General features: G+C 43.6%; 1 protein-coding gene across 1 annotated transcript in view; it reads right to left on the minus strand.

Moving 5' to 3' along the window:
• The window catches only part of KANK1 (KN motif and ankyrin repeat domains 1), a 129042-nt gene extending 103110 nt beyond the window's left edge, over positions 1-25932 (minus strand). Inside the window, exon 1 of the mRNA XM_039384511.1 lies at positions 25855-25932. The gene's annotated coding sequence lies outside the window, so the exon portion shown is untranslated. The remainder of the gene's footprint in view (positions 1-25854) is intronic.
• Between the last annotated feature and the right edge of the window lie 271 nt (positions 25933-26203).

Consider the following 26203-nt stretch of genomic DNA (forward strand, 5'->3'; position numbering starts at 1 on the left):
AAAGGCTGACTGTGAATTGTACACAGTAAAAGTAACAAGATAGGTAAACACTTCAGTCTCCAAACAATAAAAACTGGTCAAGATTGTGACAATACAGTAAAACCCAGCAAGCCATACAAACAGATGTGCTGAATCTTAACGCCTTTAGCTGCCAAGTCAGGTGAAGCTGAAGCACCATTCATTGTACACTCAGGTCAGATAGATGTCCCACTTCCTCCTCCAGTGCCTTCCCTATACAAACTGTGGAGTTCACCGTGGGCTTTGTGAAAGGAGATCTTTGCTTGGTAGGACAAACAGTGCCATGACACGACCACCACTGCAAAACAGATCTTCAGCTGGCAGACAGCTTTGAAAACGCAATGAACTGATTAACCCCACACTGCACAGTGCTATTGGGTGGTATGCTCCTTGCTACAGGAGGCTGCAAGAAGAAGGATCTTCAAAAGTCATATATCACTGAGGGCCACTCTTATGGTAATACTGTTTCCCTTGTGCAAAAGCTAATAACAACCAAACATGACAGCTGTCTCATCTGATGTTCTAAATCAATTATTTGAACAAGAAGAACTAATAATAAGGTCATTCTGAATTTACTTCCTGTGAAGCAAACTAATCCAGGATAACACTGTATGTTCTTACTCCTTCAAGAGCACCATGTTCTAGACAAAACAGTAAAAAAGACATTTTGGATGAGGGGTGGTAGACAAAAACAAGCATTTCCAGGGATTCAATGACCAGGAAAATTAAATAACCAAACATGTGGCCTCCAAGGAAAAGGACATATTATTCCTTAGAGTTCCACTAGTAGCTCCTAAGAGAACAGCTTTCTCCAATTAAACTTCAAGTCCTGTCACTCTAAGACATTTGTCAGTGTCCCTCAGAAACAAAGCAGGACAGTAGCGAGTCCTAGCATAAGCAAGAAGGATTAGCAAGGGGAGGACACACAGGACACAGGCAGTGCTGGTCAGGATGTTCTTCTCTGCTGAAATGGTTATCATGAATAGCATATTTAGCAATGGCATTGATTGGGAACTCCACAAATAGCAATATTCATAGAATGGTTTGGGTTGGAAGGGTCCTTAAAGATCACCTCATTCCCTCTGCTCTAGGTAGGGACATCTTTCACTAGACCAGGTTTCTCAGAAGTTGTCCAGCCTTGCCTAGAACACTCCCAGGGATGGGGCACCCACAACTTCTCTGGGCAGCCTGTCCCAGTGCACAGCACCCTCACAGTAAAGAATTTTTTCCTAATATCTAATTTAAACCTACTCTCAGTTTGAATCTATTCCCCCTTGCCCTGTCATTACATGCCACTGTAAAAAGTCCCTCTCCACCTTTCCTGTAGGCTCCCTTCAGGTACTGGAAGATCACAATTAGATCACCCCTAAGCCTTCTGTTTTCCATGCTGAACAAACTCAATTCTCTCAGCTTTTCCTCATAGGAGAGGTGCTCCAACCCTCTAATCATCTTGGTGTCCCTCCTCCGGACTCACTCCTACAGGTCATTCCTGTGCTGAGGACACCAGAGCTGGATGCAGCACTCCAGGCGGGGTCTCATCAGAGTACAGGGGCAGAATCCCCTCCCTTGACCTGCTGGCCACAATGCTTTTGATGCAGCCCAGGATACAATTGGCTTTCTGGGCTGTGAGCACACATTGCTGGCTCATGTCCAGCCTCTCATCCACTAATATTCCCATCCTTTCTGCCAAAAAATAAGTAGTGAGATTCATAACAATATTAGTACTCTCTCTCTCTCTTCTTTTTTCATACAGGAAAAAAGAAATATATTAAACACTAGATTTTCATGCTCCAGCTCACAGACATTAAGGTTGTAGTCTAACAACATAATGTCTCAAACTAGACTGGGGAAAACATGCATGTACAGTGTGATTTTCAACATATATTTCTCCCGAGCAGCTAAAAAATATGCCATATAAAATTGCAAAAGTCCCCTCTACTCATACAATGCATAAAACATGAAGGTCACCGAGCAAAGCAACCTCAAATGATTCTTCCTGAAAAGTTGCAGGCTCTCCCTTGTGAGGGCAGCCAGCAAAAGGCAGGGGAGGGAGAGGACAGAGTGGAAAAGCAGATGAAAATGCCAGCACAAGCTTTGCAGCACTGCTTTATCACGTTGGTGTGAGGGCTCAGCACACTTGCGGGTACTCAGGGTCATTGTGGATGAAAAATTACCAGTTTAATTGCTGTCCCACCACAGCTTCTGTTGAGCAGACTTTGATTTGTGCAGGACTATCCGGCTTGTTGCAGCAGTTTGCAAACAGTTTGTCCACCAGAAAGAGATACCAACCAGGGGATTTTGCATGCTCGTGCACACACACACACTCTAATACACCTTCGACATTAAGTACTGCCTTTCAAAAACAAATCACCACTTCAAGCTACAAGTATTCTCTCATTTAGATATAATTTAAATATTCCATTAGATTGCAACACCAAAACCTACTCAGTGACACAAAACCAGATCAGCTTTCACTATTTCTTGAAAGAGCAAGAAATAAAATACTAAACTTACAGGTCTGGTAGTCCACTGTTTTTCTCTGGCACACCAAAACGTACATTATTTAACTGCAATGCCTGAAACAGTAACTTGACCTCTCTGGGAAGGTGGGCGGTATTATTCAAGCTGAAACATTAGAAACATGCATAATTACGCTGAGTATTTGCCACACATTCTTTCAACCGTGAACCAATATGAATGGAAAAGTCACACTGACACTCCAGGCTTAGATTATGTCCAAACCATCAATTAAGAAGGTTTTTCGTGAGCTCCCGAGAGAACAAAATTTTTTGGGCAGGAGAAATTTTCTCTGGACTTAACTGTACATACATTACAAAGACAAAATGTCACTGCTGAAGCACAAAGCCAAGTGGGCTAAACCACGGATGTTGAGCTTTCTGCCCACCAGTGATAACATAGTGTCACTTTGTTTTCCTCTGACCCCACAAACCATTCATGCAGCACTTGTGAGGATGCCTGCCACAGCACCAGCCACATCCCATCATTCATCATCCACCTCTTCCTGCGCTGTGATGCCTCTCGCACTCCTGTGTGGTGCCTGCCTGCTCCTCAGCACAACCAAAGGACTTCTGGCAGAATCAGACCATCCGTAGGACTGTCTGGGAGGGCAAACTGGGCAGATGCATGAAGAGAAGAGACCATGGCTCCTAACTCCACCAGCATCCACAACTCACTTCACAGCTGCTTATGCCTATGGCAGTACCCCCTTCTCACCAAGCATACAGGGTGCCCTCTCCACGTAGCCTTCTCTTCACTTAAAGGAAAACACCTTTCAAGTTTTGGGCAGCAGACGATAAGCGAAATACCACAATCCAGTATTCACAGGTGCAACCTAGTGAAATACACAAAACTTTCAGAACTTTTAAGGCTAGAAGACAATATAAAAATGCAGCTTTTTTCTTCAGAGAGAGAAAATGCAGTTCAAACAAGAGAACTGCATACACATGTCAAACTACAGTCTTCTGTAATATTAAGTTTTCATATTCCTCAAAACCAAGACCTAGTTGCACTCCTGACAAGTGAGATGCAATAGCATCTATGGCTGTTGAGATCCCAGTTGCCCCTGAACCTATTTTGATACCAGCATCCGTATGTTGCTGTTCTGGGCAACTAACCCAAGTATCCCCTTTCTATGATGGAAATTCCAGCATTCTTGATTCAGCTCATTTCATTCTTGGTGCTTTGTACAAACACATATGTAATACAAGGTATTTATTTCAGCTGATTCCTCATGCACTAGGGACAATGCATGCATCTGGAACACTGCTCCAGCAGAGACACATGAACAATTCTAGAATCATTCTTCTGCTGTTTTTCAAGCAGCCCAGCTGCCTGTATTTCTTGCCCTTCTTTATATACTTCAAAAACTTTGGAATTCATAACAATGCACACAGATTATTGAGAGGTACTTCCCTAAGTCAGATTTTGTAGTTTCAATGACCTGTGTTTTCCCTTTAAGCAGGATAACTATGTATCTCAGGGAACACAAGTTGCCACAGTGACCACGTAGAAAGAAGGTAATACTTCAGGGACTATTTTCCACATGTATTTGAGATCTCAAGATATGAAAATTGGTCATTGTCAAATTATTATGACCATATAAACAGAACTTGCTGAAGAATTTTTTTGTGAGTTTTAAATCTGTTTTTGCAAATAATGGTTTATGCAGAGTTTAAACCCTGCATTCTTTCATACGTACTTGTGAAAACTGCAGATAGCTTTATTTTGAATGTTCTTTCCTTCTTCCACATAACCTAAAAAAGAATTAAAAGGTGACAGAGCAACCATCTTAAGCCCTACTTAAAATATCTATTCAGAATGTCTGAGCAATGTGATGAAAATGCTTTAAGTCAAACAAAAGTGGCTTGTGGTGAAAAGAGAGGAAACAGAGTAAAGATCCAAGTCTGCATCAAATCCTGGTTGGAATAATTTAATTGCCACTGTGTAAAAGCAGGAATTTCTCCAGTCCATTTCAGTATTTGCTATTCCAATAAACACGAAAGAAGGGAAAAGTCAATGCTAGAGTTTTAAATTTCAGTTTAGTGGTTCGGTAACAGCCTTCCTCAAGTCATTTTCCTGGGTAAGAGTTGCTAGAGCACAGAGCTAATTAGGGCTTGTCAGTAAAGCTCTTTTTTCTGTTCTGCTCAGAAAACCTAGACAAATAGCTTATCCACGGATAGACCTGGGGGCCTTTCACAAATAGTTTGTATTCCACTGCAAGCTTAGGCATATTACATAAACATCTGGAATACCCAGGAGAACCTCGAATACCTCCCCCCTTCTGCCCTGCAGCATCTTCATGACACTGTTTCATCAACAGTGACAAAAAGAAAACGGTATTATTGTGGGCTTCCATCCAAAAACTGTTGTCATCTGTAGCTTGTCTATACGTACACAGGGGTTTGGGGTGAAAGGGAGGAGGGGTAATTCAGGTGCACAAACAAGTTTTCCAATCTTCCTTATCAGTTCTTAACTTCTGAGAAAGAGTGAGCCTTGTATAATTATTAAAAAGAGACTATTTCCAGAGTGGTTGGAGACTAGACTGCTCTGGGGGGGGAAACAGCAGAGAAAATAGGTATGTTCAGCTTTGCCCTGGAGATGCAGTCCAGTATGGAAGTGCTCTTGACATCCAGAAGTTAAGAAGAAGACACAAAAGCTGTGTTGACCATGCAAAGGCCCACAATTAATAAAACAGTTGCTCACCATGCAGGAGATACTTTGATACCACATTTCACAGCATAGCTGGATTGGAGGCAAGAATCTATTTGCTGTGTGAGCCAATCTATATATAAGGAGGGAAAGGCACACAGTTCTCTCTAGCATGCTTTCCACAAAGTCCTACAACAGCAACACCAGGGCCTTCTGTTTAGCTGTAGTCCTCCAGGCATCTTTGCAGTCTATCAAGCCTAACCACTGAGCAATTCTTTGCGTGTTTATTTTTCAAACCTGTAGAGCTGTACCTTCCTGCATATTACAGTAACTGCATAATAGATGTAGCTTAGCTACCTTAAAATATTTCCTCCATAAAACCAGGGAAACAAAGTCTTCTGCTTCACTGCTGCACCAGAGGAGAGCACCTAAAGCTTCTGGCAAGAAAGACAAAGACAATAGCAGACAACCAGTGTGATAAACTACCCTTCACATTTTATTCCAATGAGTAGTAATTACATTTAAAAATACACAAAATCCATGCATGTGTTAAACATGAGAGAAGCTGTCCTGAGAGCTGGATGCTCTGAGATCACATTTCAAAGCAATGCAGTATCATTCTTTTAATCTTTTGGGAAAACCAGCATGGATATTCTGCTTCAATGTAATTAAGGCAGGAATTCCAGCCCCTTCATTGTGACCTTCCACAAAAACCTTAGGGGTCAAGAGTAGCAGCTTGTGCATGTCCTGCTACAAAGCTAATATATCTGTACTATCAGCAAAACCCTTCTCTAACAATAGGGCCAACAAGTTTTAGGGAGGTAAGGGGGGACATGCAGATACACTCAAAGACTGCCATGCAACAGCTTATACATAACCATAAACTAAAAGTTGTTTTTCTGAAGGCAGTTGCGGGTATTTCATTTTTACTCTGCAGGTGGAAAAAAATTTAGATTCACTTTCATGTTTTATTCTCAAATATCCAGACCCTATCAAAGCAGTAATGAATTAAAGACTTGTTTTCTTAAGGCAATTATTAGTGAACAAAATGAAGGCAAGGGAAAGGCTACTTCTTGCTCTGACAGTGAAATGCTAAGCAGAGAGAGGGAGAGTTTGGAGAAAAAGTGTTGGGTTTTTTAGCCCTTGGGCCACATCACAGTAAATCCCTGGTGAAAACTCATGAGCACAAGCAAAGCTGCAGCCTGCAGTGACAATGCTGCTACTTGCCCTTCATACCACAGCAGCCATGCTCTCCTTCCCCAGCACTTCTCAGCAGTGAGTAACAAGGACTGCTCCAGGGGAAGGGCAGCATAGGCAGGAGAGGTGTTCGAGGTGAGAATGGCAACAGCTTAGCTTTGCAAAGGCTCTGGCTGGTGGAAAATTTAACTGAACCCTACTCAGCATGCTTGGTATAAACTGTCTCAGGTTGGTCAGCATCAAGTCATGAAAAGAGATAATCAGAAGGGTTTTTTTCCTCCTCATTCTTAACCTTTGCAATCCGAGAAGACTGAAAGAGGACACCATCTAGCAAGAGGGCTGCTAATTAATTCCTCCTCACCCAGGCAAAGCTTCTAGCTGCAAAGTATCTGCTCATGTAGGAATAGCACTTGACAGCATTAAAAGAGAAGCTTCAGTTGTTCTGAAAAATGCCATTTAGAGACTAAATCATCTCACAAGATGATTTTCCCTATGAGCAGTGAGAAAAGGTGAATGAAAAGCAACATCACTCTTGCTTGATTAGTTTTCAGAGCACCAACTTACCATGCACAGTGATTTTGATGGGAGGTCAGCACACCACAGACATAGATGCTTTCATAAGTGTAACTTTACACAAGGAAGAGTTTTCATATCATCTCTTAGTTGAACAAGCCTCCTTGAAATAAACTATTTCTGAACAAGTTGGAACAGCATAAAGATGCCTTGCCATAAGGGCAGAACCAGAGTGCAATTGCAAGTGACATGTCAATTGAAGACATGGGCAGCTAAAGGAAGCAAGACTGTTGTCTTAGGTGCTCAGTTATCTTGGATCAAAGGCTATAAAAAGCTCCTTGGATATAGCACTAAAACAAGAGATGAGTCAGATAGAACAATAATGGAAAAACACCAATGGACCCAACAAAAAGAGAGTTCAGCACACTTTTAGCACTGAGGACCTCCAGCATTCTGCAACTAGCAGCAGTTTGTTTGCATACCAAGGCCGCACTGTTAGTACTATCACAGTAGAAACAATAGAACACTCAATAGCAAGAGTCAAAACTCCCAGCTGTCATTAGGTAGATATAGCCCCAAAGTTAAATATCATCTGAAACATCTGCAACTCAGCTGTAGCCTTTTGGAGTGTCAAAGAGACACCACAGTCATTAAAAATTTGAAGAACAATCCTCCTACATGAGCAAAGACTCAATAATCCAAAATATTTTCCTTCTTCTCACTTTATTTAAGACTGAGATGTCCCTCATTTTAGCTGGGACAAAAACCATGGAGTTATTTAAATTAATATTTTGATTGTGGTTTTTTTTTTTGAGGCAGGACAGGCTATAACCTCGTGCCATACCCAAAGTAGCTCTAATCTCACCACCCCTTTCCAGTTACATTTAAAAGCTCCTAGCACTATTTCTCTTCACTACTGCTACTACCCGGGGTGAAGCAGGAGCATCAAGACCACCTCTTCACAACTGCATAAGTGCAAGTGGGCAACAGGCCAAGTGGATAAACACAGGCAACGGAAAGGATTTTTTTTTCTGTGTTATCACCCTATGGGTACACAGAGTGCTTGCTCAAAGCACAGGAGATGTGCAGCCTAGCCAGCTGTGTTTTCTCACAGCAATTTTTCATCCCTTTGTCCCCATCCTTTTCTTTCTACTCACTCACACAGCAATCTCAGCCACCTATCTTCCCCTGAAAAAAAAAGGGTTATAGTTTCTGGCCTTACCACAGCACACAAATTTCACTGAAATCTGAGAAGCAAGCATGTTTTACTTCATTTGAACCTGAAGACACCTGCAGTTCAGTCTCAGGTGTGTAATTCAGAGCCAACAGCAGGGGAATGAAAATGTCAAGGACGAGATATTTTCTTAAAACAAACCAGATTTTGTGCCAGGCAAACAACAGGAATACTATTTATTCTGGGTTCTTTCCTTTTAATGCAGAAATGCTCCACGGCAGGCTACACCATTGTAGGTTAATGAATTCCCCTGTACCAGCTCCTCTCTCTGACAAACTGACCAGCTTCGAGCCCTTCTTTGGACAGGTAACCAGTAAGAGGTCAGCTAAAGGACCCTGAAGGTGCAGCAGGCTGGATCAGGAATGCTGGTGGCCAGGACCCAGACTGGGTAAGGAGGAATAACACAGCTACCCTCTGGGTGATTACCAGGCATTTCACACCAAGGCTGTCAGATCTGGAGAACATGACAGAGAACAAAAGGTGTAGGGACACGTTTCCTACTGAACTCTATTATTTCTTTTCAAAAGCAATCAAATGCCCTGGTTTTGAGTGTAAGAGTGAGGGAGAGTCCTCTCCTACTTGGAATAAACACACATATGCACATTCCTTCTTTTTATACTGTGTACGGGTCTACTTGGCATTGCAAGCTGTTGCAGGATGACTCAGTTTGTTACTGATTAACATCTCACTTAAAGTCTTTTCTGCGTGCCCCAGTCCAACTCTTCTCACATCAGTCAGGCATCCTGACACCATGCATTTCTTATGATTTTGCCCTCAGGTGTATCAGACAAATACTAACTCAATAGCCCAGAGTTCACCATGTACCAGCAATTTTCTCCCCCCCTCTCCAGAGGACAAACCCCACTTCTTGCAGCTACACAGTCCTGCAGCACAAGCCTTTCACATCCCCAAAGGCACTGCAGGCAGCAGAACAGTGCTGCCATCCCAGATTTCCATGCATAAGATGGGAAGAAGAGGTGTCGGGGGACGGTACGTGCAGATACCTCATAGATACCGGCAGCTGAACCACCATGCAGTGTATCATCCATTTGTTTCTGGAGAGTGGGGCTGGGGCCTCCTGCCCAGAGAGTGTGTGTGTGCTTGTATGTGGAGGGGAGTTACTTCAAGGTGACTGACAAACATGATATTTCAAATCAGAGACAGGGAAAAACAGCATACTTCAGTTTTGGGTCTATTTCACCCAAATTCAATTTCTATAGAAAAAAAAAAATCAACCTGTTCCTAAATATTGAAGAGAAGGTGTCTATCTTTCATAATGGGACTGCTCTCTTGAACAGTCATCCAAAGCTATGTGCTGGTATGGACAAAATGCATCACCCCCCCAAGAAGTTTTCCAGTAACAGCCGCTGAAAAGTCTGAAAAGTGGTGTTACCCAGGCAGTACCTCACTGCCTTGCAACCTGACCTCCCCACTCCCACCTTTTCCCCAGGCACTAACACAACCTTATTCAGCTTCATTTCCTCTCAGCACACAACCTTGAGCTGAAGACCACCTCCATCTGTGCTTGCAGCTCATGCTTCTCCCACCAGCACTGACACCTCCACTGGCATGTACACAACCTGTCCCAAGAGAAGCACCCTACCTGTGTCCTGGGGAACAAGGGAATTCCAGGCACAGGATCTCACTCCTTCTCTCATTCTACTTCCACAGTGTGGCATTTCCAATAAAATACTGCAGTGTTCACAGATTCTGTGTTTGCAAAGTCCTGCTCAAGGGTTCTTCTTTTACTGCATTTTTGCACACTCATAAACCCTGCACACTCATAAACCCTGCAATTCGCAGAGGAGCAGGAGTGATGTCACACCTCCATAGCTTCACAAAGTCTCCAAAGGCCAGAGCAGTGCCAAGTGACATGTGACTGTCTTTCAGAAAGAGAAGCAGAAGAGAAGGCAAAGAGACAAGTCACAGTTGACAATGGAAGCTCGTTTGCTGCTTTCAGAGTTGTATCATGAGACAAGCTAGGAGACCTTCACTTGTCTATCTGCATGCAACTTACCTGGCACACCTGATCTTATTTCCAGATGTGATCTCTAACAGTCCATGCAGGTTACTCTGTGAAATTAGCAGTGTAAACCCCAGTATTATTTGGGTGATAGCCAAAAATCACTCCTGTGCCAGGAGTACTGGTACTTCCTATAAATATTAGACAATATTTACACATGTCAAACAACAGTTTGGCAAAAAAAAAAGTTAATTCACCCAAGAGCATTTTGATCCTCTGATAAAACATTTCCTAGTTAAAGATGGAACAATACAAAGGACTTTGGACACCAACCAGCTGTCACACTTGTGTTGTGAGCTGGCACTAAATCCCATAGAGCCAAGAGGAAAGATTTAGATGGTGGGAGGAGACCAAATGGTCCCTTTGCATTCACAGCATGTGAGAAATTCCTTCTGGAGAGGTGATTCCTGCTCTTGCTACCTATCTGAAGCAAGCTGAAAGAACGGGGATCCATCAAAACTCACCAACAGAAAGCAAGTAGCTGCACTACTTTGACAGTACTGAAGTATTGCAAAACTTGCTGGATGTACTACAGCTGGGGATGTTGTGAGCTAGAGATGGGGGTTTTTTGCTTTGATCTCTAAAGGATGCTTAGAAATTGAATAGAAAGATTTCAAAATGCGGTGACCCATTTGCAACCTTTGAGCCCGAGCTGAGTGAGGAAAACAAGAAGTGAGTTTAACAGAGATCTCAGACAGTAGTTTGGAAAAGTGAAAGCAGACCTCCTTTCCTCCTGCTTAAAATGAAGCATTCACACACTCGTACCTTAAAAAAAATCCTGATGCTAGCAGACTTCAACATTATTCTTCAAATATTCTCAGTACAGATATATTAATATTTTCCTGTACTTCTACTGGCAAATAGAGCACTTGGCAATTAAAAAGAAATGCAGCTTGGGGGGAAGCAGATTAGAAACATATTTTGCTACATAGTTCTAGTATGATGACCTCTTAATTAAAGAAAATATTAATTCAAAGTGTTGAAAGAAACAGTCCACAGAACTATGTGGTTCCTTCCAAGCTTCAATCTCACTCTCTTTTTAACTGATGTGTTTTATCACCAGCCTTTGAGAAATTGATTCTACAATCCCATTAAATCGATAGGCCATAATACACAAAATGAAAAAGAGGGGACTGACTAACCCTTGAGATGCTCTTGATCTCTTGATGTTTATTAGCTTATTTTTACTAGAGATGTCGTAAAATAGAACTCCTGAAAGTTCTCCTTATGACAAACCTATTACTTTTCAGGCAACTCTCAGATGTGCTGCTTGACCTGCCACCTGCCTACTTCCAACGAGATCAGTGCCTTTACACTTAGCAGCACAAAGGGACCAACTTGACAAATCTCATGCTCGGCACTTTGAACTGCCTAACACCAGATCCAGAGCTGACATTACTCCAAGCCTTTCACGGGGCTCTGTTGTGATGCAAATAATGTACAATCCTCAGACACGAAAAAGTCATTAAACTGGAATTAGGAGTTATAAGTAACTGGCAAGCTGAAGGAAAAATCCGGGTTAAAAAGAACATCAAAGAAAGATCTACAAAGAAAATAGGAAACAGCTGTTTACAATTACACTTCAGCAAACGTAAGGAAACACAGGTATGACGACTGCAGGCTCAGCCGGCTTTGCTTCCCCAGTATGAGGTGTGCACTCACGTCACCCTTTCCCCCTGTCACCCAGCCCTGCGCGTGGGCTGAGAGCATTGACAGCATTTTAACTTTGCAGCCTTCTGCTCAGCCCGCCAGTCACACCGGCCCGCAGACAGGCTAATACCAGCAACAAGCAACAAGCCAGCTCTGTGTGTGACCTGGAGCCAAGACCAGCCCATCTCCAGCCAAGCTCCCAGCAGCTCCCCAGCTGCTGACCAAACAGGGAATTGAGCAAACTGGGCAAGAGCAGAGAAAACACTCACATGGTATTAGGTCAGGAGTTAAAATATCTCAATGACCTGCAACTTCTATCAGGAACAGAACTGATGAATGCCAGAGCCACAAGGAAGACAAACTCATCTACAAAAAAACCCCATCCAGGCTCTGATGCAATTTCTGTCACTTCTGATAGACAGCAAGACAAAAGTAAGCAAGGTTTTCTCCCTTATGGAAAACAATCAAACAAACAAAAAACCACACTCAAAAAACCCACAAACAGCCATGATTTAAAATTAAATTTTCAAGAAACTATTGAGGAAATGGATGAGCTTTCTAGATCAGAGAGAAGCTCAGCATCTCAGTCTAGCAAATGAAGACTATCCCTTTTTTCATGGTAAGAAAGATAACTTAGAGCCTCTTTGCCTGTAACTCCATCTTCAACATCAGCACCAGCCACCATTCACTTCATCCAACTTCAGTCCTGATTGGGCCATCTAAGAGGAATTATAAACCAGTCATGCAGCACAACAGCCTTCTTTCCACAGTAACAAAACATAATACAGGAATGTACAACACAATTTGGGGCTATTTTTCACCCGGAACATATGCCCTGCAACAACAAGCTCTCAATTAGCACGTTAATAGTGAAAGGATATCAAAAGGTCAGTTCAAAAAATCATGCATAACTCAGGCTGGAGGAGTGTTCACAGCTAAGAAAACACCAGATTCCTGCAGAAAGCAGGAAGAGCTTAAGAGAGCAGCTGGCAGAGCAAGCACATGTTTTGTGCCACAGGCACAGCTGGTCACAGCCCATGGCCAGAGGAGAGGGCAGCAAGGGGGTAGTCCACAGCCCCCACTACCCAGCTGCAAACAATTGAGGCTAGGGAGTACTCATTAAAGCAACTGTGGTACCTCTGAGTATTTGTGTTATGATCCCTGGCCCTTATGTGGTTTATCCCACCTTGGATTCTGTTCTCTTGCTGAGAAGATGACAAAAATGCAAGTTCTCAAGACACCCACGGACAAGACAAGGTCAGGCCAACATTACTTGCCAGGAAAAATTTCCTCTCTGCGCACTGCCATGAAGTAGTATGTGTATCTTTTATTAGCCACACATAAATTTTCTTTGCAATGCTGAGCCTTGAACTTTGTACCAAGAATAGTCCAGTATGTATTCTTTTTCCATTTCCAAACTAGAACATCTTGTAAGACTGCAGCAGTCTGAAAAGTCATGGTAGTCACACACTACTGCTGTAACAGTGAGAGGCAGCTGTGTGTTTACACACACACACACTTGCAGTGAGGAGAAAAGGAATTGCACTACTGGCTCATTACTTCTGCTCCTGCAGTTTGAAACTGGCAGAAATTTGATGACAGGCTGAAAATGTAAAGCAAAGGACGGTTTCTCAAGAAAAAGTTTTACTTGTCAGATTAGACAGAGGAGCCTGAATTCTGTCAGAGACAGCTCTTTCACTTCTCCCTTTTATTTCTTCCATTTTCTTCCTGTTGCCCTCCCTTTTCTGTATTGTCTTAGAGACTTTGAATAAACAGAGCAAGCATTCAGAGCCAGGGTGAAAGAAGAGGAACAGGCACAACTTGATGGACAGTGAACAAAGTGTGCACTAGATAGAAAAGTTACAGGAAATAAAAGGAGTCCAGAGAGCCGAGACGGAGGAATAGCAAAAGCATGAGAACAGCCAAGATGCTTCACAGACGTGTCTGGGCAAATGTTCAAGGCCGCGAGGTAAAACTACCAGAAGCCTGGAGTTACATTGTGCTTCTTCATACTGCAGTAAAACCTACCCTGAATATCTCCCAGGAGGGATCCACGGACAACCCTGCAACTTCCAATCCAGCAACTTATTCAGAGATGGAGAAACCAGCTGTGTTAGACATCCAGGCCTCCTCTAATCCCTCTTAATCAATAGGCAGCTGGTCATCACTCTGGCTTAAGTAGTCAAGATGAGGCAATAGGCACAGATGGGACAATGAACTCATAAGCCTAGTCATGAGGGTGGCTGGCCAGCATGGACCAGTTAGAGCTGTGTGCACTGAGCATGTTTAACCTCCAGTATCAAAACCAGTCTTTCTAGAAGCGATATTTTAAGCCTCCTCCTATCTCTCCAGTGGAGTCAGAAACTTCCTGGTAACTCTCAAAATTATTCAACTAACTCTCCAAAACCAGCAGGAAGTTGATTTCAATTTTTCTCAGACTATGCTGAAACCTACATCTCCATGAGCTGCTCAGCCATCCTTCTGTGGGCAGATGATGCTCTACATGGGGCAGGCTAAGCAGGTGGGAAGAAGTACCATTTCAGGTATGTGACTTCAATTTACCTCTGCATGCAAGTCAAACCCACCTCAGCTAAGGTCAATCTCTTTCTAGCAAAAGCCAGGATAACATACTGCAGTTAAATCCGCACCTGAAAGCCACCATTGCTTTAATTAGATTCAGTCAAATCCAGGTCTTTGCAGTCTAGACATGGTTTAGCAAGTGCTTTTATGTGAGTAATTCACTGAGAGAGTACACAGTTCTTAAAGGAATTAGATAACTCATTACATGTGAAGTTTTATCTGGAGCTTACCTAATTTTTGGCAAAGAAAAACAGTTGGATTTTGAGAGGGCAAAGACAGCCAAACGTAAGCATTCAAGCATCAGTGTAGGAGAACATTTTACCTGGAGAAGGAAGGAAAATGTTCCTCCTTGAACCTACTACTTTTCCAAAGTTTAGCCAGCCACAAGAGGCTTTCTGTTCAGAGCAAGAGCATTAAACATGACAATTTTGCAACACAGTACAGAAACATGAATCTTGAGGCAACGCAGAAGAACACAGACTCCATCCCTTAGCTCTGGTCCCTTTTGTAGTCTCTGTACTATTCTGGGTTTTAGGTAAAGGTCCAGAGATTTATACAAAGGAGAGAGAAAAGGCACATAACAGAGTAACTACTGCCTCTGACCTACGGTATATATACACTGGTCACACACTTATTTACAGAAACTTCAGGCAGGAATATCAGAACAGCTTTGTGGCTTGACAACTTCTGCACTGAAATCAAAGTGATGAGATGCTCCAGCTCCACCAAAGTCAATTTGACTAAGCTTTAATACAGATACAAAATGGCTGTTAGATGACAGAAAATTGTTAGTAGCAGCAGTACTGTACTCCTAGCTGTGTATAAATACATTATTGCTATTTTTTATCTGCTCAAAGAATCTCTGGCAGAGCTTTAGTAAGAAATGGAGAGTATCAGCCCACTGTTTCTAAAGACTGGATGTGCCTTACATACCCAGCTGGTTCTTCTACACAGCAACAACAGTATCGCAAGCCAACCAGGTCTCCTCCTTGCAATGAGACTCTCTCAGCACTGATGCAAGAATGGCCATAACTGGACATTATGGTAAAACAATATTTATAGTTGCACTTGAATGCAGCAGTATGCATAAAGCAACCCATAAATTGTCTCATTATCCCCCAAAGAGCTGAAGAGATGATATTTTCTGCTACATAGTAAGGAGAGACCCCAGCTCACTTTTGTGATGCAAATTAGCAAGTTGCTTGGAGGAAGAGGTGAGGGGGGAAAAGTCTTTTAAGCAAAATTACAATGAAACTTCCTCCCTACACAACAGTCACAGACACCAGCTCCTATGGAGCCTCCTCCAGGACTCCACTGCTTTCCTTCAGTCCGTGCACAGCCAAACCTCTGGCCGCTGACTGCACTCTCCTCACTGCTGCATGCATCTGCCATCTCGCTCACCTGCAGTCACCGAACAGACCTTGAACCACCCAGAACAGGCACCAAATGTGTTAAACCAGGGCATATAAATCACTGCCCTTCCATGAAGATGTAGCTACAAGGAAATCTCTTTACCAAGCAGTAACAGCCTCCAAAGCAAAACACCACCCCAAATAAAACACGGCTCAGGAATGTGAGGTATGTGGGCAGCAGGGGCTCTGATGGGTATGAAGGGAGGACAGGAGCAGGCAGGCTGCTTCACAACAGCCGTTTCCTAGCCAGAGCAGAGGACCAGCTAAGCTGCCCCATGGGTGTGCACGAAGAGCTTGGGAATGTGAGCAATGTGGACTGAGGGCCAGGGGGCTTTGCTGCCCGGGAGAGAGGGATGGGAGTGGGTACTAGGGAAACAACACAAAAAGACCAAGAGGCAGCTGGGGTTGCTGCAGAATTATAGGACTCCCTGTGGAGGGGTCACAAGGCTCAACTACAGGCTGCAAACCAGCAAGGGTCCCTTTTTGTCCCACTCACCCTATGCTTGCGGAAACAAAATTTCACATGTAGCTTTGCAATAAATCTGTGTGTCATTAATTTCTACTAGCTGAAAAAAACCTGCATAAATCTCTCCAGTTTTTGGCTAGTTGCTGACATGAAAAACATACCAGCATTAAGAGTAATAAACACATACACTTAACACTTTCTGAGCCAGAGATTTAATATTCAGCTGCACAAGAACAAACCTTTTCCTCCCCCAGGCTAACAAAAAATGGAGTTGCTACAAATAAGAGACCTGAAACCCTCTCGACTCTGCTTTAGCCAAAACCAGCAATCCCTTACAACATGCAAAACATTCAGTCACCTGCTTATTTTTAAGGTTCTTGAAGAACTCCATTTTATTTCTATTTATTTTCCATTTATTTCCACCACATTTTCTTGATCCCTCGGTCCTCGTCCAACCACTGAGCACTGCCTATCTGGCTGGAGAAGCAGCTACCCAGAAGGGGCTCATGCCAGCAGCCAGTGGGCACCTCCCACCGTCGGATCTGGCCGGAGTGAGCACGGACTGCATCTCCTTAGCACGCCTACCGCATAACTCGTGACAGTCATGATGTGTGCACCGACACAAAGAAGGGATTGTTTTCCTTAAATTTCCCCAGTGAGAAGGCTCCCGGCAGCCACTAGTATTTTCGTTGATGTGATCTCGCAACATTTCCTAAAAACATGACAGCGGGCACAAGCACCAACAGTGATAGGGTGAGAAACTGCAAGAAAAACACAAAGGAGACAAAGACAGTGATAAATCACAGATGGGATCAGGATCAAGACTACGGCAACTCACACTCCACTCACGAGCACGCAGCAGAGCACTTGTCTACTGGTAAAAAAAAATCATGAGTAAAGCAGCACCACAAGAAAAAAGTGATAAGTATGCATCAAGTTTCTCAGCCCAGTTAAACGATGCTGACGATACATAAACTGCAGCTAATCATGCCTACATCGTTTCCAGCATCTCCAGGTTTCAGAGAGATTCGATCTTGGTTTTCCCGAAGGTGATTTTATATCATCTGTGAATGTTACCGACTTGCCGTGCACAGAAAGCAGTCTCAGCAGACTGCTGGTAGAATACACATTGAGAAAGTGGCCAGGATGCCAGAGTAAGGCTGACATTCATCCGAGGAAAGAAAACCCTTCAGGAGTTTATCATGAGGGGAAAATAAAAAACCAACTAGAAAGTTAAAAGTTTAAGAACAAGTTCAGCCCCACATGTCAGGAAGGAATGGACCTTTATGGAATCTTAAGACTTGGAAAAAGCAATACAAGAAGAGATTTTTAGCTTAAATCTTAAGATTAGTCTGAGATAAAGGCTATTGTTTTAAAAGTGAAGTTATTTATTGAAAAATGTTAAGTGTGGTTTTAAAAAAAATACCATAAAGCAGCTTAATTCTAATCACTCTCATGTAAATCCAGACTCCCAAATCTTCATTCCCGAAGCCTAGCCATGAAATCCAGACTGAACACCCGAAAAGAGCCATATGACTCTCAATGCCCTAAAAAAACCAAAAAAAAACCCAAAAAAACCCCAAAAAAACCAAAAAACCCCCCAAAAAACCTGACTCCCCTGCCCAAGACGCTAACAATTTATAGTTTGGGCTGGATTTTTCCCCCCCTTTGGTCGTGGAAAACTAGAGATTATGAAAACTAGAGATTATGAACAGAGTTTAAGAACAACTTCAAAACTTACAGTTCTTCAACTTTCACAGTTAAGCAGTTTCAGTGACAACTGCTTTTCATTCAGCAAATTCATTTTTGGTTGCTAGACTCTACAAAACACGGTGCTACTGCCAGACAGCAAGCTGAAAAACAGAGCAGCAAGAGAAGCATGGGAGCTACAGAAATTGTGCTTTAATATAGCTGTAAAATCCCACCTTGGTATAGCTGCATGATATTCCACAATATCCACATGAAGTTTACACAACTGTCTTCCACTTTGTTAGGGTTTCTCCAGCCATTCTGCACCCATCTTTTACTTCTGCTCTCTTGTGCACCTACACCACCCAGAAAAAAAAGCTAAGCCTTGCCTGCCAAATTACTTCTGCTTCCTGTCCCTGTTTGCCCCAGAAACCCAATTACAAAGTTAACTCATGCTAATGGAGCCTGAAGGGATGTGCACTCACACTCAGCTACATGACATGTCCCAATGAATGAACAGCCTGATTTTCACCCTGGTTTGGTATCTGAATGTAAACAATGCACACTGAAGTTATCTATTGCAGAATGGCAGATGCATCTTGGTGTATCTGTGGCTAATTGGAGTGAAAAGTCAAATTCCAATATATGAGTCATCATCCATTGAAGCACTCTGCTAAAACAAACAAACAAACAAACAAACCAACCAAGCAAAAAAACCCACCACAGTAGGGTTGACCCCCGCATCAGTTTCTACTCTGAAGAAAGACTCAGCTAAATTAAGCATCTTCTCTCAGCAGGTATTTTGCTGTGTCTATTGAGGTAAATACACGCTGGAAAAGAAAAAAAGGAAAAAAGCAAAGCTGTGCTCTAATGCAGCCCTGCAAAAGCTGGATTGAAGTGGAGAAGATTATGTCTTAATGTATCAATCTATTAACATTGCAAGGATCCTGAAGAGGAGGAGTTTAAACAATACCTGTCTACTAGCAGTAGGGTTAATAACAAAGCACTGGTGAGAAAACACCCAAAGGCTTAAATTGCATTTGCCAAGCTGCAAAACAGAAACTCTTTCATTCCAATTTCTCTTCTGTTGGAAGTCAGGAAATTGGGAGAAAAATTCTGCAATATTGTTTCATTTCATAACTATGCATGGGTCAAGTGCCCACACTTTTGTCTCACAATCAACATCTTGACTCTCCTTTGCTGCTTTTTATCATCATCATGGCTGGGCTTTGTGAACAAAGATTTGGGAAGGACTCTACCCACATTTGCTACAACTACGCTGGTGGCTAAAGAGGTCAATGCGAGATAGACAAGTCTGGTTGCAAAAGGCACAGCAGAAAGACTCCTTGGATGGTATCAGCAATTTTAAAACACTCAAAAGCCACAAATAGAAAGGCTCTCTAGTTTGAATCCAAATATTATGTTCCCCAATCAGTGCACTACTTGGCAAATTCTCTCTGGAGAAGAAGAGCCACATAAAACACTCATGTATCTTTCTGTCACTGTCCAAAATAGATTAGTTTGGCATAACTCTTAGAGATCCTCTGCATCACCATACGCTGAGACAGGGATGAAAAGAGCATCATTTGCAGAGTTCACTATTGTCTGAGGTCCTTGGGGCTTTTTGACACAGCTGTTCCAAAACAGCTCAGGAATGAGCACCATCCTTTTCTCATTTAACAGCTCACAAAGTGAATGAAAACACTGATGGAAGCCCCACCATGCACAGCCATGTTTATGCACCTAAACAAACACATTCAACCTCTGACATTCTCAAGTCAGGGAAGACTTCCAGCTGTTAACTGGGAAAAGATTTGCAGTTAAAAAAAAAAAAGAATCAGAATAACTCGGGGGAAATAACTGTTTAAAACTAAACTCTTCTACCTTTGAGAATAACAAGTTGCAGGCTGGTGGCATGCTGAGTAGGAAATGCAAAGCATTTCCAGTCCCACCCATGGAGCAGGGTGCTTCTGATCAGCGCCTGCCAAGAAGATTCCAATGGACCAAACTTTAGAACACATCACATGGGTTTCCAACAGCTTGCAGGCTCGGGAGGCAATCATAGCACCATGATTTCATGCCTATTAATTTCTGACACAACCCTGTACTACTGCTGAGGCTTCCCACCCTCTCATGCTATGCTGGCACAGCACATGGGACAGCAAAAAGCCGGGGTGGGGGGTGCATATTTTAGCACGTTTGTTTCCAGCCAGATCAGTGCTCCAATCTGTTTTGTCACGGAGCCACATAAATATTAGCAACAACACAAAGAAGCTGGCAGCAGAAGTGCAAGAGGAGAGCTCACTGCTTTCAGCCAGGCACAGGTTTGCTGCCTACCTGTAGTCCCTGTATGGCCCCTGTGGCATAGGTAGCTGCAGTCAACGGGAAAGAACTAGGAGATGTGGAGATCTGTATGGATACCAAATAAAACAAATAGTTCTGGCGCCACTTAAGAATTCCTGCTGCAAAATTATCTGAGTCAATCTGGGCAATATCCTCCCCCTTAATGACACTGCAGAATTGGGAAGGGATCAGAAATACATATAAATCATGAAAGAGGCTTCAAAAAACACTTCAGTTTTTCACAGAACAGACATAATTTGGAAGTGGGTGGTGGATTATGCAAAATAACAAATGGTGCATAAAAGCTAAATCAGTGTTTGTCCTTATGTCAAGAAGGGATGATCAAGCTATGCAATTAGGAGGTTGAAATGTGTGCATGCACACATTACAGAAGTCATTATCAGTGCATAGCAGCCATGAAGGCTACCAGCTCAGTGAGACCATGAGAAGGACTGGTCACTTGTGTGGGTAACAGCCCTGTCTGGAGCTAAACTTAGGAACACTACCTGAAGTATTCAGGGGAAAAAAAAAAAAAAAGAAGAGTCCAGGGACTTAGGGTTTAAAAGTCGATGTTTACTAATCACAAACACGTACAAGACATAAGGAGTAGATTATGCCTCATTAGTCTTACATGTATGGCTACCTCAAATTTGTTAAAGGTCTCTGGTAAAAAACCTCTCAACACAAAGCAACTTTACTAGACGGAGCACCTTGTCCAGTAACCAACATTTTGACTGCTTGCATCTCCTTGGAAAACTCAGCAGCACGGCACAGTCCACTCCTGCCAGGGCAATACTGCTTCATGTAAATATATCAGACCCTTTGGGCATAGAAGACCAGTAAGGGACCAGTAAGAAAACCTCAGGTCCTTGGGATGAGGAGTGGGTACATCTGTGCAGTGAAGAACTCAACAGTAAATCCTTTTGGATTTCCGCAACCAACAGCAGGGCATCTACAGACAGGAAGGACATTCTCTACTTCAGAGCACTAGCACAGGATAAAGCAGGTTCAAGGTAGCACTAACCCAGAGCAGACTAGCGATCCATCTCAGAAAGTGTAGTACTATAAACATTTGCCCAAGAAACCCAACAAGGTGTCCCCACTGCCCTCCTGGACACCAGCCACCTCCAAACACCACCAAAGATGCCTGTAGCTCATGGCATGCACAGCTGTAGAGGAGATGGAGAAACAGTCCATGTTTTGCATGTAGGAGACTTCTCTCACTGACATTTCTTCCTCCTGAGCTCTGTGTGTCATGCAGCAACACCCCAGTGCTCCAGGACAGCACAGACATCTCCATATGTGTATGGAACGGAACAGAGGCACCGTCCCCGAGTCCTAAAATACAGGCTGGGACACTCCCACTGGCCAATATCCTCCCTCCTACCATCACCCTCACCGGAACATTTTGTGGAGATGCCTTTTTCAGGGAAAGACCAACCAAACCTGTCAGGGCAGATATCCAGGTCTAGTTTTGGCTCCTGGGTGCAATAGGGAGCCCATACACCAGAAAAGTATGTGAACAGCAGTTTGTCTTATAAAAAAAAGAATTAAAGGGACATTGAAAACATGCTTTCATGACTCATGTTTAATTGTCAGCTATCCTTCCTCAGTACAGCTCTAATTAGAAATCAGAAACAAATTTTTGAGCTCAAAAGGACACCAAAAAAATGGCATTTACTGACAAGGGAAGCCTGTGGGTGCATTTTAAGTCTAACAGGATGCCGCCTTCTAAGCTGTGCTTTAGCCAAAATAGTTATTGGGCTTAATACAAGGTTAAGAGCCCAGAGCCTATGGCAGCCTGGAAGAAAGATCAGATGCCTTTGCCACCCCTTCTGAAATGACAGAATTTTTTCACTACTGGCAAAGCTCAGAAAACATTTCCAGTACTCCCCACAGCACCTTGTATGTAATTTCCCCTTTTCCTTATCACAGATAAGTACATCTTTAATGGTGAAAAAGTGACTATCACCACATACATCTTTCTGCTATGCGGAATTTGACAGGGAGCCTTTGGCAAAGTAAAAATGTAAAAATGCCCGAAATCAGTATTCAGATTTGACCATAAGCCTCAACACTATTGTCATGATTGCAGACACAGCTTCCCAAGGTAAAATACACAGGTAGCATTCAGAGTTAGATAGACATTAGAGTATAATTCATAATATAACACTGCTGTATATGTAAGTAGTCTGCATAAAATATATAAGCTTGGGAAAAAATCAATTAGCTGACTGTTCATTCCTAACACATATTTATTTCTCTTCAGGTACTAGTCTTTTGACAGCTGGGAACAGTCACATAATTTGCATGTTATTTCCCCTCGATGTATAGCTTCCATAATGGGAGCAAGACACAACTGTGACACATCAGAGTTGACAAGCCTAAGTTGTTTCCCCTATTTCTCCATGAGAGGCCTAAATGCCTTTTACAACGCCGCCAATTATTCAATAGTATCATGCAAGCTGATACTATTAAGATACTTAAAAGATACTTAAAATTAATCATTTTCCACTAGAACCAAGCACATTATAAAACTCATCATAGACCTCAATCTGTAGTCAAGATAAACTTATTTCATAATGCTCATTAATTTTTTTATTTCAGAAAGACTTATGAAATAAGGTTATATGCATATGGTTCATAAAAAGATACTATGATTTTTAGATATATTTTCATATAGCTCAAACAGAAAACTTTTCAAGTAAATCCTTTAAAAAAATTACAGCTGTCATTTCAAGTCATTGGTAAACTACATGTATTGCAACTTTAGGAAGTTAGGTGAAATCAAAACTTTGCAAGTTGTTCACTGCTATTTTGTGTTCCAATTCCACCTGAACTTCTCCACATCATTATGACATGAAAAGCTAGTTATTAGCTTAGTACTTGTCATCTCGCCACGACCCACAAAAATTTTAGATAAAATTCATACCCCTGCACCTACAGTCACACAGGCTTTCAAGCCACTTCCTTTTCTAAAGCATACAGGCTTTAGAATTGGACAGCATGAGCAGTGACGCCTCAAACACCTCCTCTGGCCCATTAGTCAATTCCATTAGCTAAATGACTAGGAAAAAAGCCCTCTTTCTCCCTGACCTATGGCTACAACAGGTGCTGACACCACAAGAAAATCTGCAACTGTCCTCAATTAACAACTAATGTTTTAGCAACTAAAAGCATGATCAGATGCCCATTCCTGACAGCTCTTCACAGTGGCTCTGCATCATTTGCAAAATAGACTCTTCATTTAGACGTTTTCATTTCACTTTCAGCATCTATTATTTAGACATGCAGGGCACTGCAGAAATTGAGACCACAAGCTGTACCAGAAGCTTACAAACCTGAGAAAACTTCCAGAGTGGAAAAAGGCAAACAGATACTGAGAGGGAGCAAATGAACCAACTCATCTCACACAGAAGTCATTTGTTGTATGAGAAATACCTTCACTGCTGCTTCTCCAAAGGAGGTGGGATTTTTAGAGACACACTAAACTGCCACATAAAACCAGTCCATATTCAGTTTTCAATCTAAGGACCCAGTTTTATTCACAGTTTAACCAGTGCATTTCAAAGTAAAGCCTAATCTTAAATGAAAGCAGATGCATACAAATTTAAAAACTAAGACACTAGGGACTCCCATATGGGCTGGAATGCTACAGAAGTTGTCACTAAATTACACAGAGTGGTCACCAATAATCTATTTAATGGCAGTATCCTGTTTGACACTAGAAGGAACATCCACCTTAGTATGAAATTCCATCTAGTTAGATATCTAGCAATAAAAAGGGATGATAAATTGTGCTGTGATGTCAGATAAATGAAACAGAGTTCAACATAGTATCAAATCCCACCAAGCAAACTGTCATCGAAGTCACAGATTTTGAGGCGCACAAGAGCCTATATCCACCCACACTTCAGCCCAAGCTGCACTCCAGCAGCTGGGGTTGTGCTGCTGCTCGGGGCTGCTGCCCCCAGCGCTGGTATGACCTACACCCAGCACTCTGTGGAATGCTCACACAACAAGTTTCCACACCCAATCTCCCCCACACCTTCACGCACCAGAACTGCAACCTCTCTCACTCAAAACCAGTGGAGGAAGGACCCAGGCTTCCCTGCCATACAACACCACCCCATCTCCTGCTGAGGATGCAGTTTTTGGGTAGGATCCCATTTCACTTAATCACTAACGTCTAGCAGATGTTCCCAGCCAGGAGAGAGACAAGACTTCAAAGATGCTGCTTGCAGCATGGATTGGGTGCAGCCTGACTCCCAACCAAACAGCCCACTGTGCCCTGCTGGCACCCGCTCGCTTTGAAAAACTAACTCCAGACCTGAAGACCCAAGCAGTATTTCTAAGGGCTTGAAACCCCACCCCAACAAAAATGTCACGTCCTTCTTTGCACACCTTGAACACTTATTAAATTAGTTTGACCTTTCTAAAACTCACATTAACCCAATCAGCCTCCTCTCACTTTTCTCATATTCTCCTTTCTTCACAACCCGCACCTGCACAACCTTTAGTTAGACCCGGTCATCTTGCCAGAAAGAGTGAAATAAAAGGGTAAGATACACACAATATTTTTAATCAGCAACTTGTCATGGTACCTTTTATGGCTTGCCAAGATGCAGTGTTGTCAATTATGCTACAGAACTGCCAGATGGACTCTGCCGTTATTTAAATGTTTGAGAGTTTCGATTTAACAAAAAGCACACTACACCTGACCATAACAGCAGTACAAGAAAAATTGGTCTTATGTGTAACTCAGGGACAAAGCAGTCACAAGAAAACCACTGTCATTACTGAAGCTTGTAATTGCCTGAATTAGATTTTACACATAAGCGTGTATCAAGCTATAGGGTCTCACAATGTTGTTTCAAAAAGAATAAAGCAGTTTTCAAACGCTTCAGGATGTCGGGGGGGGGGGGGGGGTTGGCGTTTTTTTGAGATCTGTGAAGAGAAGCCAAAGTTAAGGCTGAGCATCAAAGCCTTGCCCCCTCCCTCCATCCCCCCCCCCCCCCCCCCAAAAAAAAAAGTCTCTACTCTTTCTGAAGTGCCAGCTCACAAGTTAGCGACGGTCCATTTGAACAAAGCACCGGTGAACACAGCTCCCACACGTGATCCATTCCGCCCACCGCGGTACCCGGTCTTCCTCCTCTCCCCCGCCCAGGTGCTTCCATGGCAGCACTTCCACGGGCAGCCAGCGCTGGGGGCCGGCGGGGGCCCGCGCGGGGCCGGGACGCGCCTCCACTGCTCCGAGCGCCGCCAGGATGCAGCGATGCACCGAACACGCGCGGCCGTGCCCCGCTCGGCAAAATCAAGCGTTTTTACTCAAAACGGGGATGGATATCAACAGTTCTCCGCGACACGCTCACATACCGGTCCGCCGGGACCGCCGCCTCCCTGGCAGCGGGGCAGCGCCGCAGCAGACCGTCCGCTCCCCGCGACGATGCTGCTCCGTCCGACGAGAGGGGCGGCAGCAGCGCCCTTGCCGCTGCCCCCCCGCCTCGACCGAGTGCCTCTCTCCCGCCGCATCCCACCCCAAACCCCGCCCGCCGCTCACCTCCGGGCTCCTCGCCCCAGAGAGGAGGTGGTGGCGGGATGGTAGTGGTGGGGACGCTCGGGACCTCCGCAAAACTTCAGCCCCCACCTCCCGGCAGCCCGCACCGCTGGGACTCCGCAAACTCCTCCGGCCGCCGCTTTGTACCCGCCGGCGGCCGCACTGCGACTGCGCGCTGCCCAAAATCAACACGGCGCCTCCAGGGACCCGCGACCCGCCCGCCCCGGCAGGGACGTGTGTTCGCCTGGGGCCACCCCCGACCGCGCAAACCCTCCCACATCCTAGCAGTGCAACCCCCAGTGCTCGGGTAGTGCGGTCTCTCCACGCCTTCGTCCATTCCCCCATCCCTTCT

Source organism: Pipra filicauda, unplaced genomic scaffold (genome assembly GCF_003945595.2).
Source record: "Pipra filicauda isolate LSUMZ 115617 unplaced genomic scaffold, ASM394559v2 scaffold35_size7292922_pilon, whole genome shotgun sequence".
NCBI lineage: Eukaryota > Metazoa > Chordata > Aves > Passeriformes > Pipridae > Pipra > Pipra filicauda.